General features: G+C 43.6%; 1 protein-coding gene across 7 annotated transcripts in view; it reads right to left on the minus strand.

Annotated features, from left to right (window-relative positions):
* The window catches only part of RALB (RAS like proto-oncogene B), a 56929-nt gene that overhangs the window by 30424 nt on the left and 11836 nt on the right, over positions 1–14669 (minus strand). Inside the window, exon 1 of one of the 7 annotated variants that reach the window (XM_053597764.1) lies at positions 11599–11619. The exons of the other annotated variants lie outside the window; for them this stretch is intronic. The gene's annotated coding sequence lies outside the window, so the exon portion shown is untranslated. Of the gene's footprint in view, positions 1–11598; positions 11620–14669 lie in introns of those variants that run through there. 7 annotated transcript variants of the gene reach the window in all.

Raw genomic sequence — 14669 nt, forward strand, 5'->3', positions numbered from 1 at the left:
CACACAAAATCAGCATGCAGCCCCAGGCCACAGATTGGAAACCTCTGCAAAGGAAAAAGGTAGAGAATCGAACATGGCTCCAAATTTTAAATTAAACAGCCACAAAAGTGAAAAAGAAAAATTTAAGAGCAAGGGAGAATTGTAAGAAGGACTGAAAGACAGAGCAAAAATATTTGTAACACATGACAAAGTAATATTCCATAAAAGGACCCTCCAAAACGGTACATCAAATAACCTAATTTTTTAAATGAATAAAAAATGAAGTACTTCACTGAAAAGGAAGTGAGCCTGGATAACAAATAAATATATGAAGCCATACCCAATTTCTCTAGTAGTTAAGAAAATGCAAATAAAGCATCACTTTGCCCAAAATACAAAGTGCTGTCAAGCGTTTGCAGAAATATACAATTGTTGGTAATAACTGCCACTACCTTTGGGAAAAAAATAAAACATTTTTTAAAAATTATAATGAAAACTCTTCTAGCAATTTATTCTATAAAAGCATAAGGATATACTTACAATAATGATTTTTTTGTCATTACAAAGAATGCTATAATAATCTGAAAAATATTCATCAATAGAGAATACTTGCATAAATTATGATAGAACCAAACTTTAGGTTATACAACTATTGAAAAGAATAAGGAAGTTCTTTAAGTACTAATCTGGAAAAATGTCTAGGATGCATCAGTAAGCGGAAAAATACCAAGTTGTAGAAAGTGTATGATACTATTTGTAAAAAAAAAAAATTCTATGTTGGTTTATATATAAACAAAGAAAAATTATGTTAACATTGGTGACAAGGACGTCAGGCTGCAAATGGGGTAAGTTCAATTTTCTTTTACATTCCTCCGTTTTATTTAAATGTTTATAATCAGTGTGAATTACATGAGACATTTTACAAAACTGATAGAATATTAAACAGCTGAGGTGGGCACAATGCCTCACACCTATAATCCTAGCACTTTGGGAGGTCAAGGAGGGTAGATGGCTTAAACTCAGGAGTTTGAGACCTTGTTTCTTAAAAAAATAAATAAATAAACATTTTTAAAATATTCAACAGCTGAATAGTTCAGTATATGAAGTTTTCTGGAATTTTTTCTCAAAGTCCCTAAAGTCTGTGGAGATAAGCTATTACCACAGTGTTTACATCCAGGGCTTGGTCTATGTTGTGTAAGTCTTTGCTCCTTACAGTTTGGTCCAGGGACCAGCAACGTGAGCCATACTTGGGAGCTTGTGGGAAATGCAAAGTCTCAGGCTCTATCCCAGGACTAGGAACCAGAATCCTGCATTTTAGCTAAGTCCTCAGGGGATTCATCTGATCACTAAAGTTTAAGCAGCACCATGCTAAATGCCAAGGCACAGCCCAATTTTTTATATCATTTCCTGTTACAACCAAATTAGGAATACCTCAATCTAAATTAGGATATGAAGGGCTCTCTCCCCGCCCCAAAATAGCTCTCTCAAATATGAAGTAACATGGGAAACAGACCCCAAGGTTTATAAAGGCTGCACAATTTTAAAGTAAAACACAGTGACACTGTCTATCCAGGAGAAATCATTTTCCACTGATACTAGAAATCAGCACACAGCCTCCTTATTTCTTAGCCCCTAATAGCAAAGTATTAAATAGCTGTGACAAGACAAACTGAGGGACTGAATAGGTGAGTGTGAGCACGTGTCAGCTGACTGCGCCTCCTTCCTCTGTGGAATCCCTGCCTCCTGTTGTTGCAATGTCACCACAAATCGACAGTTACTGGTAAATGTGTGTCCTGTGTGCTCCCAGGGCAAGAGAGCTGGCAGCTTACTCACGTGTCTCCGGGGACTACTACTACTCTGACCAAGGCATCAGAAACCGAGAAATGCCCAGAGAATGAACAAAGGAAAGGTGAAATGAATGGTAAGTGAAGAGTTTTAAAAAATAAAAATGACACATTTTATTTCACCATTTGGCAAAAAAACAATCTCATTCTGTTGCCCCGGCTAGAGTGCAGTGATGTCATCATGGCTCACAGTAACCTCGAACCCTGGGGCTCAAGCAATCCTCCTACCTCAGCCCCCCCAAATAGCTAAGACTACAGGCACGTGCCACAATGGTCAGCTATCTATTTTTAGTATAGACAGGGATCTCGCTCTTGCTCAGACTGGTCTTGAACCCTTGACCTCAAGAGATCCTCCCACCTCAGCCTCCTAGAGTGGTAGGGTGCCCCTATTCAAGGCTGGACAGGGGACCCCAGTTTTCCTAGGCTTGAACAATTTCATGAAGGGAATGCCCTGACCTTTTGCCCTGAGCTGGAGGGATTGCATTCATTGGTTTGTCGATAACACTCATTAACACTGAAAACGTGTTTCTATTTGCCAAGTCCTGGCCAAGTGTAATTCTCAAGATCTAATACCCTTAGATAATTCTCAAGACCTAATACCCCTAGATAAAGAGCCCATGTAGAGATTCCCCACTTGGTCTTTCCCCCTGCCAGAAGCTCTGGTGCTTTTCATTTCTTCTGTATTCCTTCCCAATAAAATCCTATCTTACCACTCATCTGTGGTTCATGGGTTCATTCCTCAAATCCCAGAGACCAAGGACCTACTGAAGAGAGAAATTCCAATAACACTAAGATTACAAGTGGGAGCCGATGGGCCCAGCCCCTGACATAAGATTACTGAAACTGACTGATGGGGACAAGGTAGTTCATTATACTACCCTCCACACTTTGTATATGTTTGAAATTTTCCACTAAAAAGAAACCTAAGGTAAACAAGTTTGAACCATAATGGGGGATTTATTGGCAGAATAATAGGGTGTGTCATTAAAAAAACCAAGCCACAGGAAGAAGGCCGAGGATAGGGCCGGGACTCAGAGCAGCTGGACCCAGTGTCCTGAAGGCTGTCAAGACCTGTCCCTCTGTTTCTCTCCCTGTGCTAGCGCTGTTTCTGTTGCTGCAGATCAGCTTTCACCACTTGGCAAAAAAAACTTGGCTGCCAATTTGTAAAATTTAGTTGCCTGTGGACATGCTTTCTTTTGCTCACAAAGTGCTTTTAGAAACTGATTTATTAATATTTTAAAGAGATTTCACATAAAAGTCCAAACGTCTGGTATCTCTTAAAAAATCAAAGTCTGAAATTTCTTTTTTTTTTTTTTTAAGTCAGAGCCTCAAGCTGTCACCCTGGGTAGAGTGCCGTGGCGTCACAGCTCACAGCAACCTCAAACACTTGAGCTTAAGTGATTCTCTTGCCAAGTAGCTGGGACTATAGGCGCCCACCACAATGCCCAGCTATTTTTTTTTTTTTTTTAGTTGTAGTTGTCATTGCTGTTTGGCAGGCCTAGACTGGATTCAAACCCACCAGCTCCAGTGTATGTGGCTGGTGCCTCCCGAGGCTAAAGTCTGAAATTTCTAAATCTCAGTCATCAGCTAGGTCTGAGAAACTGTTGTTGCCTTTGGAAGGGGCATGCTCCGTCTCAAAGGCCACCATAAGCCTGCTACTCACTCCCTTCCACAAGCTTGGCTCACTGGGTATCCCAGCTGTAGACATGAGGGGCCCAGCCCTCAGTCTCACACAGCCAGACCTCATTTGGGGCAAGTGCCCTCCTTGGTCAAGTTCCTCTTCTTTTTGTAGCTATTGTCATTAACACCAGGGAATAGAATATTTTTAGATGCTCCTACACGTATGACTCAGTTTCCATGTCTATAAGAATAAGGAAATTGAAACTAAGTTCTCTTTAATTTTTGGCTGTTTTTCTGAAATTATATCTGCAAAACAACTTAAATCAGTACTCCAGTGTGTATAAGGAAACTTGTTTTAGATATTTCTGCTCACCAATGAATACTACTTTATCTTCCCCCATCCCCACCCCCCAAAAATAACAAAACCCCACAAATTTACTAAAACAAAAAATAGAGCCAGACAAGGTGGCTCATACCTATAATCCCAGCACTCTAAGAGGCTGAGGCAGGTAGATTGCCTGAGCTCAGGAATTCAAGACCAGCCTGAGCAGGAACAAGACCCTGCCTCTAAAAAACTGTCGGGCATGGTGCGGACGCTGATAGTCCCAGGTACTTGGGAAGCTGAGGCAAGGGGATAGCTTGTGCCCAAGAGTTTGAGGTTGCTGTAAGCTGTGACACCATAGCACTCGACTGAGAGTGACAAAGTAAGACTGTCTCAAAAAAATACTAATAGAAGGTTCTGAAGTTTCTTATCATAAACATAGAGGTTTGTACCTCTATGCACATACTAATCCTTCTGCCAGGACTGTCCTTCCTTCTGATAAAGAATTGCCTGTAGGGCAGCGCCTGTGGCTCAGTGAGTAGGGCGCCGGCCCCATATGCCGAGGGTGGTGGGTTCAGACCCAGCCCCGGCCAAACTGCAACAGAAAAATAGCTGGGCGTTGTGACGGGCGCCTGTAGTCCCAGCTGCTCGGGAAGCTGAGGCAAGAGAATCGCGTAAGCCCGAGAGTTAGAGGTTGCTGTGAGCCGTGTGACGCCACGACACTCTACCCGAGGACGGTACGTGAGACTCTGTCTCTACAAAAAAAAAAAAAAAAAAGTATTGCCTGTAATTTAACACTCTGCTGAAATATTCCCTCCACCACCTTCCTCCATGGTCCCCAGCCAGCTCACCCTCCCAGTTTAACTGGGCCCCGAGCTATCAATACTGCCTCCTGTTGCACTTAGGGTAACCAGTAATTTTCCCCTCGATAAACTGTGTCTCTCCACCACACTTCATGCTCACGCATCTTGGGAAGCCATACCTGCCTGGTACTCAGGAGATACTCAGTAGTGCTGGATAAAAACACAGACCTGGAGGTGTCCATGTGGGTTGTAAGGCCTCAAGAAGACAAGTAAAAACCGGTAAGCTTTGAAACATTTCTCCCCTATACCTCACCAGTGAAATGAGCAAGAAATGGTGGGAATAATTTGCAAGCTCTGATTTTTTTTTAAGTGTAATTATTTCTGAAATAAAGTCTGCTCCCATCATAACTCTGCCCTACCTCTCCCACCCACCTATGGAATCTGGGGGGTTTGCTAGCCTTAGAGAGGCCTACCAATTTACATAAACTCACTCTTAAGTTCCTTCTACCTGCAAAGGCAGCCTTGGAGACATTGGGGCTACTTCATCTCTCAACAGCTGAAGGTGAAATTTGGAGCCAGCATACATGTCCCTCTTCTGAATTACTTAACCCAGGGAAACCCTATTTAGGGATTTAAACAGATTCTACTACTTCGACAGCATTACTAGTATATTGAACTAGTATAGTAAAAGTTTCCCAGGGTCACTCAACCAGGGGATGGCAGGGCTGGGCCAGAGGCCCAGCAGTCCTCACTCTGAGCCAAGGCACAGGCCTGCTGCTCCATTAGTGGACCGGGTGGGGTGGGAAGACCTTCTAGTATGATGTGAAATACTGAGGACACAGACCTCTGGGTCAGAAAGCTCATTAAGGAGAGAGAAACATGCACAGGCAACACAGAGCGCAAGTTCTAAAACAAAGATCTGGGAGGAAACTGACAAAAGTAGTTACTATGAGTCATGCCACCACATGACAATGTTTCAGTGAACAATGGGCCACATATATGACAGTGGCCCCATAAGATTATATAATATTTTTACTGTAACTTTTTTTTTTTTTTTTTTGAGACAGAGTCTCACTATGTCGCCCTTGGTAGAGTGCCATGGCATCACAACTCACAGCAACCTCAAACTCTTGGGCTTAAGCGATTCTCCTGCCTCAGCCTCCCAAGTAGCTGGGACTACAGGCGCCAGCCACAATGCCCGGCTGTTTTTTGTTGCAGTTGTCATCGTTGTTTAGGTGGCCTGGGCCAGGTTCGAACCCACCACCCTTAGTGTATGTGGCTGGCGCCACAACCACTGTGTTGTGGGCGCCTGTAACTTTTGTATGTTTAGATACACCCTTACTGCTCTGTTACAATTGCCCACAGCATTCAATACAGTAACATGCAATAGGCTCTGGCAACCATGCTCAGTGGTTAGGGCACCAGCCACATACACCAGGGCTGGTGGGTTTGAACCCAGCCTGGGCCTGCTAATCAACAATGACAACTACAACAACAACAACAACAACAACAAAAATAGCTGGGCATTGTGGTGGGTTCCTGTAGTCACAGCTACTTGGGAGGCTAAGGCAAGAGAATCACTTAAGCCCAAGAGTTTGAGGTTGCTGTGAGCTGACCACAGCACTCTACCAAGGGTGACACAGTGAGACTCTGCCTCAAAAAAAAAAAAAAAAAGCAATATAGGTTTGTAGCTTAGGAGTCACACCATAGAGCCTAGGTGCATAGTGGGCTACACCAGCTAGGCTTATGTAAGTATACTCTATATGGCTATACAATGACATCACATTTCTAACAAATTTCTCAGAACATATCTGCTATTAAGTGATACATGCCTACACTAGCTCGGCATGGCAGCTCACACCTATAATTCTAGCACTTTAGGAGGCAAGAGGATTGCTTGAGGCCAGGAGTTCAAGACCAGCGTGAGCAAGAGTGAGACCCTGTCTCTACTAAAAATAAAAAAATTAGCTGGGTATGGTGGCCCAGGCCTGGAGACCCAGCTACTCAGGAGGCTAAGGGAGGAGGTCCAGTTGAGCCCAGGAGTTTGAGGTTGCAGTGAGCTGGATGACACCACTGCCTTCATGTCCAGGCAACAAAGTGACATCCTATCTAAAGAAAAAAAAAAAAAACCAGAATTGACAGCAAGGACTTGAAAAGATATTTATACACTCATGTTCATATCAGCATTATTCACAATAGCCAAAAGGTGAAAAACAACCCAAATGTCAATAAACAGATAAAACAAAATGTGGTGTATGTGTATGTACACACATACACACACACAGAATACTCAGCCTTAAGAAGGAAAGAAATTCTGATGCTGTCTATGACATGGATGAAATAAAACTTGGTGAAATGAAACAGACATAAAAGGACAAATGTCGTATAATTCCACTGATGTGAGGTCCTAGAATAGTGAGACGCAGAGAGTGGTGGCTGCTAGGGACAGGGGAAGCGGAAGAACGGGGAATTACTGCTTAATGGGTGCAGAGGTTCAGTTTGGGATGACGAAAAAGTTCTGGAGATGGACGGTGGTGATGGTTGCACACACGTGTACCTAACGCCATGGAGCTGTATGCTGAAAAGCAGTCGGAATGCTAAATGTTATGTTATGTATATTTTACCACAATTTTCAAAAAGTACTTATATACCAACTATAGTGCGAGACAGGAGAAAAAACAGACTTGAAGTCTGAAGTCTGCTATTAGGACACTAACGGTTCTGGTAATCTGTTATTTCTTGGTCTCAGGCTGATCTACAAAAAAACAGAGTATCTGTATCCTCAGGGTTCTTATAAAGACTAAATGAGGAAACACCTATCAAAATAAGTTCTGAGTAAGCACTTAACTACTTTTTGAATGTCACTCCAATATTCTACGAAGTCTTGAGAAAGAAACTGGCACTGGAGTCAAACGCAGTAAGGAAGGAAGACCTGCCAGTCCTTCACGGAGGAAGAGAGAAGCAAGGGAGGCCTCTTCACTAGGAAAGAGGGGGCTGCTTCCAGTCGTCACCCCCGCAGCGCTCCCCACAGGACCAGGCAAGCCACTTCACCCACTGGGCCCACATAGTCGACGTCTGCCCTGCCTGTCTCTCAGGGAACTGTGGGAATATGTACCAGAGGCATTTCAACCTGGGAACAGTGCAGGAGTCTTCTTCTCATCAACAGAGTTTACACCCGTCTTTCTTCTCCCCAAAACACAAGGTCGTTTGCCTTCAGAGGCATTAGCAATGGCCATTTCAGGATGTCCCTATCTTAAATCGCTTCAGCAACTCCTGAAATTGCTCTAACAGAAAGTTAAGTTCATTCTCTTCCCTGCTGTGTCAGTGTATTAAGCCCGAGGGAGCCACACAAGGAAGGTGCCACCTCCCCAGGCAAGATTTGAGAACTACAATGCTGGAACGGGGCCTTCTCTCAGAGGGCAGCACAGTGCTGAGCATCCTTCCTGGACAGACCACCTAGGTCACTGCTAGAAGTGCAAAGACTCACTCACTCATCATTACTCAGCTCTCATGCCCACAGAGCTGCATCCAGCACTCAACGCGAGGACCCCACCTGACCCCATGATCTGGGGACACCAGCAGAGCCTCTACCTCTTCTGTGTTCCATTACCTAGTGTCTACAGAGACCTGGGTGTGCCCTGGGGACACTACGCCTTAAGCATATACTGTTTCTCCTCCCATGCCATGTGCCTCAGGGCCAAGATGGATAAGTGTCCTTCCTCCCTCCCTCCCCAATGTCACTTCCAGGCCACTATCTCCCTTAATCCCCTCCCTCTTCCAAAAGCCCTGTATCTTTGAGGCTTGGGCTTTCCAGTTGTAATACCCCAGCCCTCACTTTGTTACCATCAGCTGCAACCTCCTGGTTACTTGCCTCATTTATTGAGACATCTGCTTCTGGTTCACAGACTTTCTTTCTGACCCAACTCCTGTCATCCTCCCCAGTGACTTCTATATCCATGTAGATTACCCAGGCGGGAGGTTGACCCCTCTCAAGTCCTTGACCTTCCCTTCTTCAAAAATCTTTTTCTTCATTCTACCTAACACTACCACAATCACACCCTCAACTTCCCCCAGAAAGAGCATCTCTCTAGCTCTCTAGCCCTCTAGCCTCTGCCTCCATCCTCACTCATTTGCTCAAATGCCCCCCAACCACAACTCTCTGCCCTCCTGACACCTGCAAGTACAGCCACTAGCACTTTCTCTCTGTCACCAACCCCCATCAATCCTCCTGCACCAGCTGAGATCCCACGGCCCCTCCTGCAGATGCCCTGCATCCCTCACTCCTGTCTCCCCCATCAAGCTCTGTTCTCCTTTTCAGTACCAGCACCTGGCATGCAAATGTTACTGGTGAGGGAGAGAAAATCAAGGAACCAGCCTAACGGAACTTCACTTTCAATGCACTTATGATCACAAAGCAAGAACGGGCATTCCCTCCACACTTCCTAGAAATCTCACCATGACTCTCCCCTGCACTCTCCGAGGCTCCCTCTCAACAGATGACCCTATCTTATTTTTCCCAGAGAACACGGATGACATCAAGCATAAGCTCCCTCATGGCTCCTCCAAATCTACAAACCCACCGGCACCCTCACCCCTCTTCTCCTTGTCTGCAGTCACACGGAGAACACCCTCTTGCTCTTAGCAAAGGCCAAGCCCTCCACGTGGACTCCAAACTCCACGCCACCCCCACTCCACGCCTGAGAATGTCATCCGTACCATTATCCTGTTTCATGCATCTTTAATCAGTCTTTACTTCTCTATAGGCTCATCCCCAACAACATGCAGATAGTTCGATTTAATCTCCACCCTAAATACATGATCCCATATGTCTCCGTGTTAATGCTGCAATCCCTCCATAGCAACTGTCTACACCAACACCTTCTAAACTTTAATGTAGGTAAAAATGACCTGAGCATCTTGTTAAAATTCAAATTCTAATTCAGTAGGTCTGGAGTGGGGCCCAAGATTCTGCACCACTAACCTAAGGTCAGGTGATGCTCCTGGCCCACAGACCTCCCCCTAAGTATTCACACCTTTTTCTCCCTCATTAATTTACAGAACATGTTCCAATCTAACTTCCTTCTCCGGCACAACCTAAAACAAACCGTCTCATCAAAGTCACCAACAAACTCTACATAGCAGCTCCAATAAAAACTCTTCTCTTGGGCGGCGCCTATGGCTCAAAGGAGTAGGGCACCGGCCTCGTATGCCAGAGGTGGCGGGTTCAAACCCAGCCCCAACCAAAAAAATATTTTCTTTCTCGCCTCTCACCCTCTCCCCTTTTGAAAATGAGCACTTTAGCACTGATCTTCTTGACACTGCCCTCCTGGTACATTCTCCGGGGGCTTATTATTTCTTGGTGGCTCTTTCTAGGTCATCTGCCACACTTCCTCCTTTACTTGGCTTCTGGCTGTCATCCCTCTGAGGGCTCAGGACTCACACCTCACCCCTTTGCTCTCTTCTCAGAGGTCCCACTCCATCCCTTTTCATGTGGCTTTGACAATCTGCAGAGGCAGCCCAGATGCTCCCCTGATCTCAGAGCGGGACCCTCTGCCTCGGGGCCACCTCTCCCGACCCAGCTGTCTCATGAGACTCAAACCTATCAGTTCAAAGTACAGCTCCTGATGCTTTCCCCTTCAAAGTACAGCATCCCCCGATGCTCCTTCTCCACTATCCTCATGTAGTAGCTACTAAAATAATTAGCAGTTTCCAAATCATTACCAAAGCCAGAGACCTGGAGGTCATTTTTTGACCTCTCCTTGCCTCTCCCCTGACTCAATTCACGAGCAGTTCTACTGATTCCATTTCCAAAATATATTTCAAATCCATCAATTTCTTCCACCTTCTCTGCCACATCCAAGTCCTAGCCACCATCCACTGACCAGCCCTAGTTTCCTGATGCCTCACTGCCACTTAGCCCCTCTTCAATCACCTCTCTCATGGAGTGAATTTTCTGAAACCACAAATCAAAGTGTCCTTACCACTCTTTATTGGCTCATCAGGAATAGAAGTCAAACGTTCCCCTGAACAAGACCCATCAGACCCTCCCTAGCCAGCTCTGTCTTCTTTCAGTCCTGTGAATATGCCAAGTGCTTTCCTACTAGGATTCCTCTCCCTCGCGCTCCTCTCTTCTCACATTGCATTCTGCAGACCTGAAGCAAGAGGGGGCAAGGTAAAGTCAAGAAACTGAAGACCTGTGGCCGTCTGCAGCAGAGGGAAAGAGGCAGAGCCTGGTACAAGACGACGACCCTAAGAGGGCCAGGTCCTTCAAGACCCTGTCGGCCAGGCTTGGGGGTTTCAGACTATGCAGTGAAAGCATTGGAAAGTCACTGAAATGTTTTAAACAAATGGGTGATGTAATTAGACCTGCATGTTGAAAAGATCATTCTGGCCACAGATTCGAAAAACAGAGCAGCAAAGAGCAGATGAGGAGCAGGCCGGGGACATGGTGACCCGGACTATGGGATGACAACACACATGAGAAAAGTGGCAGCACTGCCTGAATGAACACATATAATTTGAGATTTTAAAAAGGTTTAATATGCAAGTATTACTAGAGATACAGCATTATCTAAAATTCATTCCTAACAATAGGATCAGCTGAACAACAGTAAATGACTGGCCACCAATCCTTCCTGTGGAAGGAAGGAGGGGATTATGGGAACGTTAGGATAAAAGAAAAGAAAGACACCAGTTCATAAATCAGGGCAGAGGATGGGAAAAGGGCCAAAAAAAGGAAGCAGAGGAAATTGCACATTGTGCTAATTTTTCATCTCTGCCTAATGGTGCCTCGAATAACCTTCAACTGGCTGGGGATGAACAAAAGCGATTCTCAGATCGCTTCTCGGCCTTTTGGCTAAGATCAAGTGTAAAAGCGATTCTCAGAAGACTTTGTTCTCTAAGGTTGCAATTTCACATGATAAATGAAATCTTTTGTTATAAATATGCTTCATTCAAACATTAGAATATAAAATATTGTTTTATAAAAACATTAGAATCATAGAATTTTTAGAGATGAAAGGAAACTCACAGGTCACTTAGCCAGGCTTCAGCTATGGACTCCTAAGCTCTTCTTTCTACCTGTAGACAAATCAGAAAGATTCATCTGGAGGCTAAAAGAATAAAGCCCTTCTATTCAGGTGGATAATTAAAATACAGAGGGTTTCAAAAGACAACCGAAGAACTTTTGGGCATATAAATACCACCCAAAGATTAAAAATAATGGGGGAAGAGGAGACAAGGTTTAGGTTCTCTGAAATTTTCCAGCTATTTACCAATGAGTTTTCCCTTAAAGAAAACATAGATGATTAGAGAATGACTAATTTTAAGCTGTTAATCAAGATCATTTTGGCAATAATTTTTTGCCAGTTTGTTTTAGTGTTAAATAAAAAACTCGGCTGTATCATTTGGTTTAGGGACTAGCAAGATTTAAATTTCTGATTTCCACAGCTACTGCATATTTGGCTAATTAATTCTAACATTTGATAATGAAGAACCAGAAGAAAGAATACAAAGTTTCAAGTATAATATTAAAAGTTTCTAGACTAGGCTGGGCGCCCATAGCTCAGTGGTTAGGGTGCTGACCACATGCTCCAGGGCTGGTGGGTTCAAACCCAGCCCGGGCCTGCTAAACAAAAAAATAGCCAGGCATTGTGGCAGGCACCTGTAGTCCCAGCTACTAGGGAGGCTGAAACTAAAGAATTTCTTGAGCCCAAGAGTTTGAGGTTGCTGTGAGCTGTGATGCCACCGCACTCTACGGAGAATAACAAAGTGAGACTCTGTCTCAATTAAAAAAAAAAAAAGTTTCTAGAATAGTAAAAACTCTAGCTGTTTTTTAATCTCTTATAGTACTATATACTTTAGGATGCATCTGAAATAAGATTTCCTCTATAATGTCTGGCCTAAACCTTTAAAAACACTGTGGTAGCTAGCCTCCAGGAATGCCACAGCCCCCAGTCTCTCCTCAGGGAGTCCCTTCCCACATTGTACCAGGTTTGATCTATGTACCGGCAGAAGGGACGGTAGTTCACTTCCAAGATTAGACACCAAGATACAATAGCTTCCATCTTGATCATTAACATTTTTTTTCCCTCTCTCTGTGTGATCACTCACTATGGAAGAAAGTTAACTGCCACGCTCTGAGGAGTCCTCTGGAGAGGTGCAAGAAGTGTCGAACTGAGGCACCATCATGGCAGCAGATACTCCAGCCTCAGTCAAGCCTTCAGATGACTGCAACCTCAGGAGAGACCCTGAGCCACAAGCACCCAGCCAAGCTGTTCCCAGATTCCTAAACTTCAAAAACTGTGTGAGATAATAAACATCTATTGTTTTAAGCTGGGGAAATTTGTTATACAGCAATAGAAAACTCATTCGAAAGGCAAACAAACTTCAGAAGCAGGACCAAGCTACCCGACCTCCTTCAACTCATGCCTTGTATTAAGTAACATTACATAGTATGGAGTACTTTAATTTGGATCACGCCTAACTAGGTATTTGCTATGTTAATTCCCATTCTAGATCTAAAATATGCTATCTATAAATCACCCAGAAACCATTCACAAAAGCAACAGTGACGACAACACTAGCACTTGTCAATTAACAGCACCTTTTTCTACATTTAGATTTCAATTTTAAAAAATTCTCAAGAGAACACTCAGGAAAATTATAAGCAGCCCCCCCCCTTTTTTTTAAGTGACATAAACTTGAAATTGAGACCTGGCTAGTATTTTGCAGTTGCTGTAGTAACCACATACACTTTCCCTCTTTGATACTCAAGGTTCACATTCTCTTCATCTTTTTTTCCACTCTTGCCCATCCAAAAGCGCATACACCCTCTTGCCTACTGGTCCTTCAACTTTGTGGAATATCTAAGAATATACACACATATACACCAATGTTTATATTCCCAGATACCAAAAGAACCGAAGAGCCAAAGTAGATAGCTTATGGTCAAATCTCTAATGCCAGGCACTTACCTGGCATGGGTTAGATCAGTGGGCCTGTGCCACCAGAGAACTGATGCTCAATCAGTATTAGTTTCCCTCATTCTCCTTGCCCACCCCCACCATGTGATCAGAGAAGAGTTCCCTTTTCTCTGGTCCTATACTCTCCTGGAACTAACATTTAGACTTCTCAACAATATGCATTTACTTAAAAAAAAAAAATCCAAGTGTCTTGTACTTTTAACAGCAGAGGCTGTTTAGAAGTAACTGCAGCCAATGAAAAGTGGGACTCTAGTATATCAATTTGAGACAAATTATACTGGAAACTTTCCAAGAGCTAACAACGATCTCTTCCAACCCTGTAGTTCCAGGTTGTTAATATACTATCTCCAAATTTACCTTTCAGGAAATGTCTCTAATTCATGTTTTTAACTTCCATAAATTAGAGAAGTAGGTAAGAACTTAGTAACTAATGCAAAGAGGAATAATTTCATTGTGTGGTGCAAAGGATTATCTCAATTCTCAGGTTTAAACATTTTCATGGAATATCAAGCCATCAACGAAAAATTTCAAGGCAAAAATTTAGAACTCTTCCCCTCCACCTGCCATCTACCAACACCTCCTCAGATCCCCTGTAAGGCTCTAATTCATGTTTTCTAAGGCTCTAATTTCCTGTGTCTAAGTCCCATATTCCCAAAGATATTTATTTAATAATTTATGCCCATGATTTTTTTTCTCAGACATAGGGAAATCTTGCTCAGATCTCTGATAAGAGTACCTGTTTTCAGTGGCAAATAATGTAAATAGAAAAGGAAAGAAAGGCCCAGATGTGGCCAGAATAAAGTAAACCAGCTGTTGATACAACTAAAACCACACACAGGGCGGCGCCTGTGGCTCAAGGAGTAGGGCGCCGGTCCCATGTGCCTGAGGTGGCGGGTTCAAACCCAGCCCTGGCCAAAAACCAAAAAAAAAAAAAAAAAAAAAACCCACACACAAGGGATATGTATCCCTGGCCTTCTTCCTACCCTCACTGCCACAAAGAACACCTTAAATATTCCTTATTTCATTTGATCCTAATAGTCAGGATAACCGTTAACACTATTTACAGATGACTCTGGAGCTCAGAGAGATTAAAAAACCATGTTCAAGATGACACCAC

Source organism: Nycticebus coucang, chromosome 7 (genome assembly GCF_027406575.1).
Source record: "Nycticebus coucang isolate mNycCou1 chromosome 7, mNycCou1.pri, whole genome shotgun sequence".
Classification (NCBI taxonomy): domain Eukaryota; kingdom Metazoa; phylum Chordata; class Mammalia; order Primates; family Lorisidae; genus Nycticebus; species Nycticebus coucang.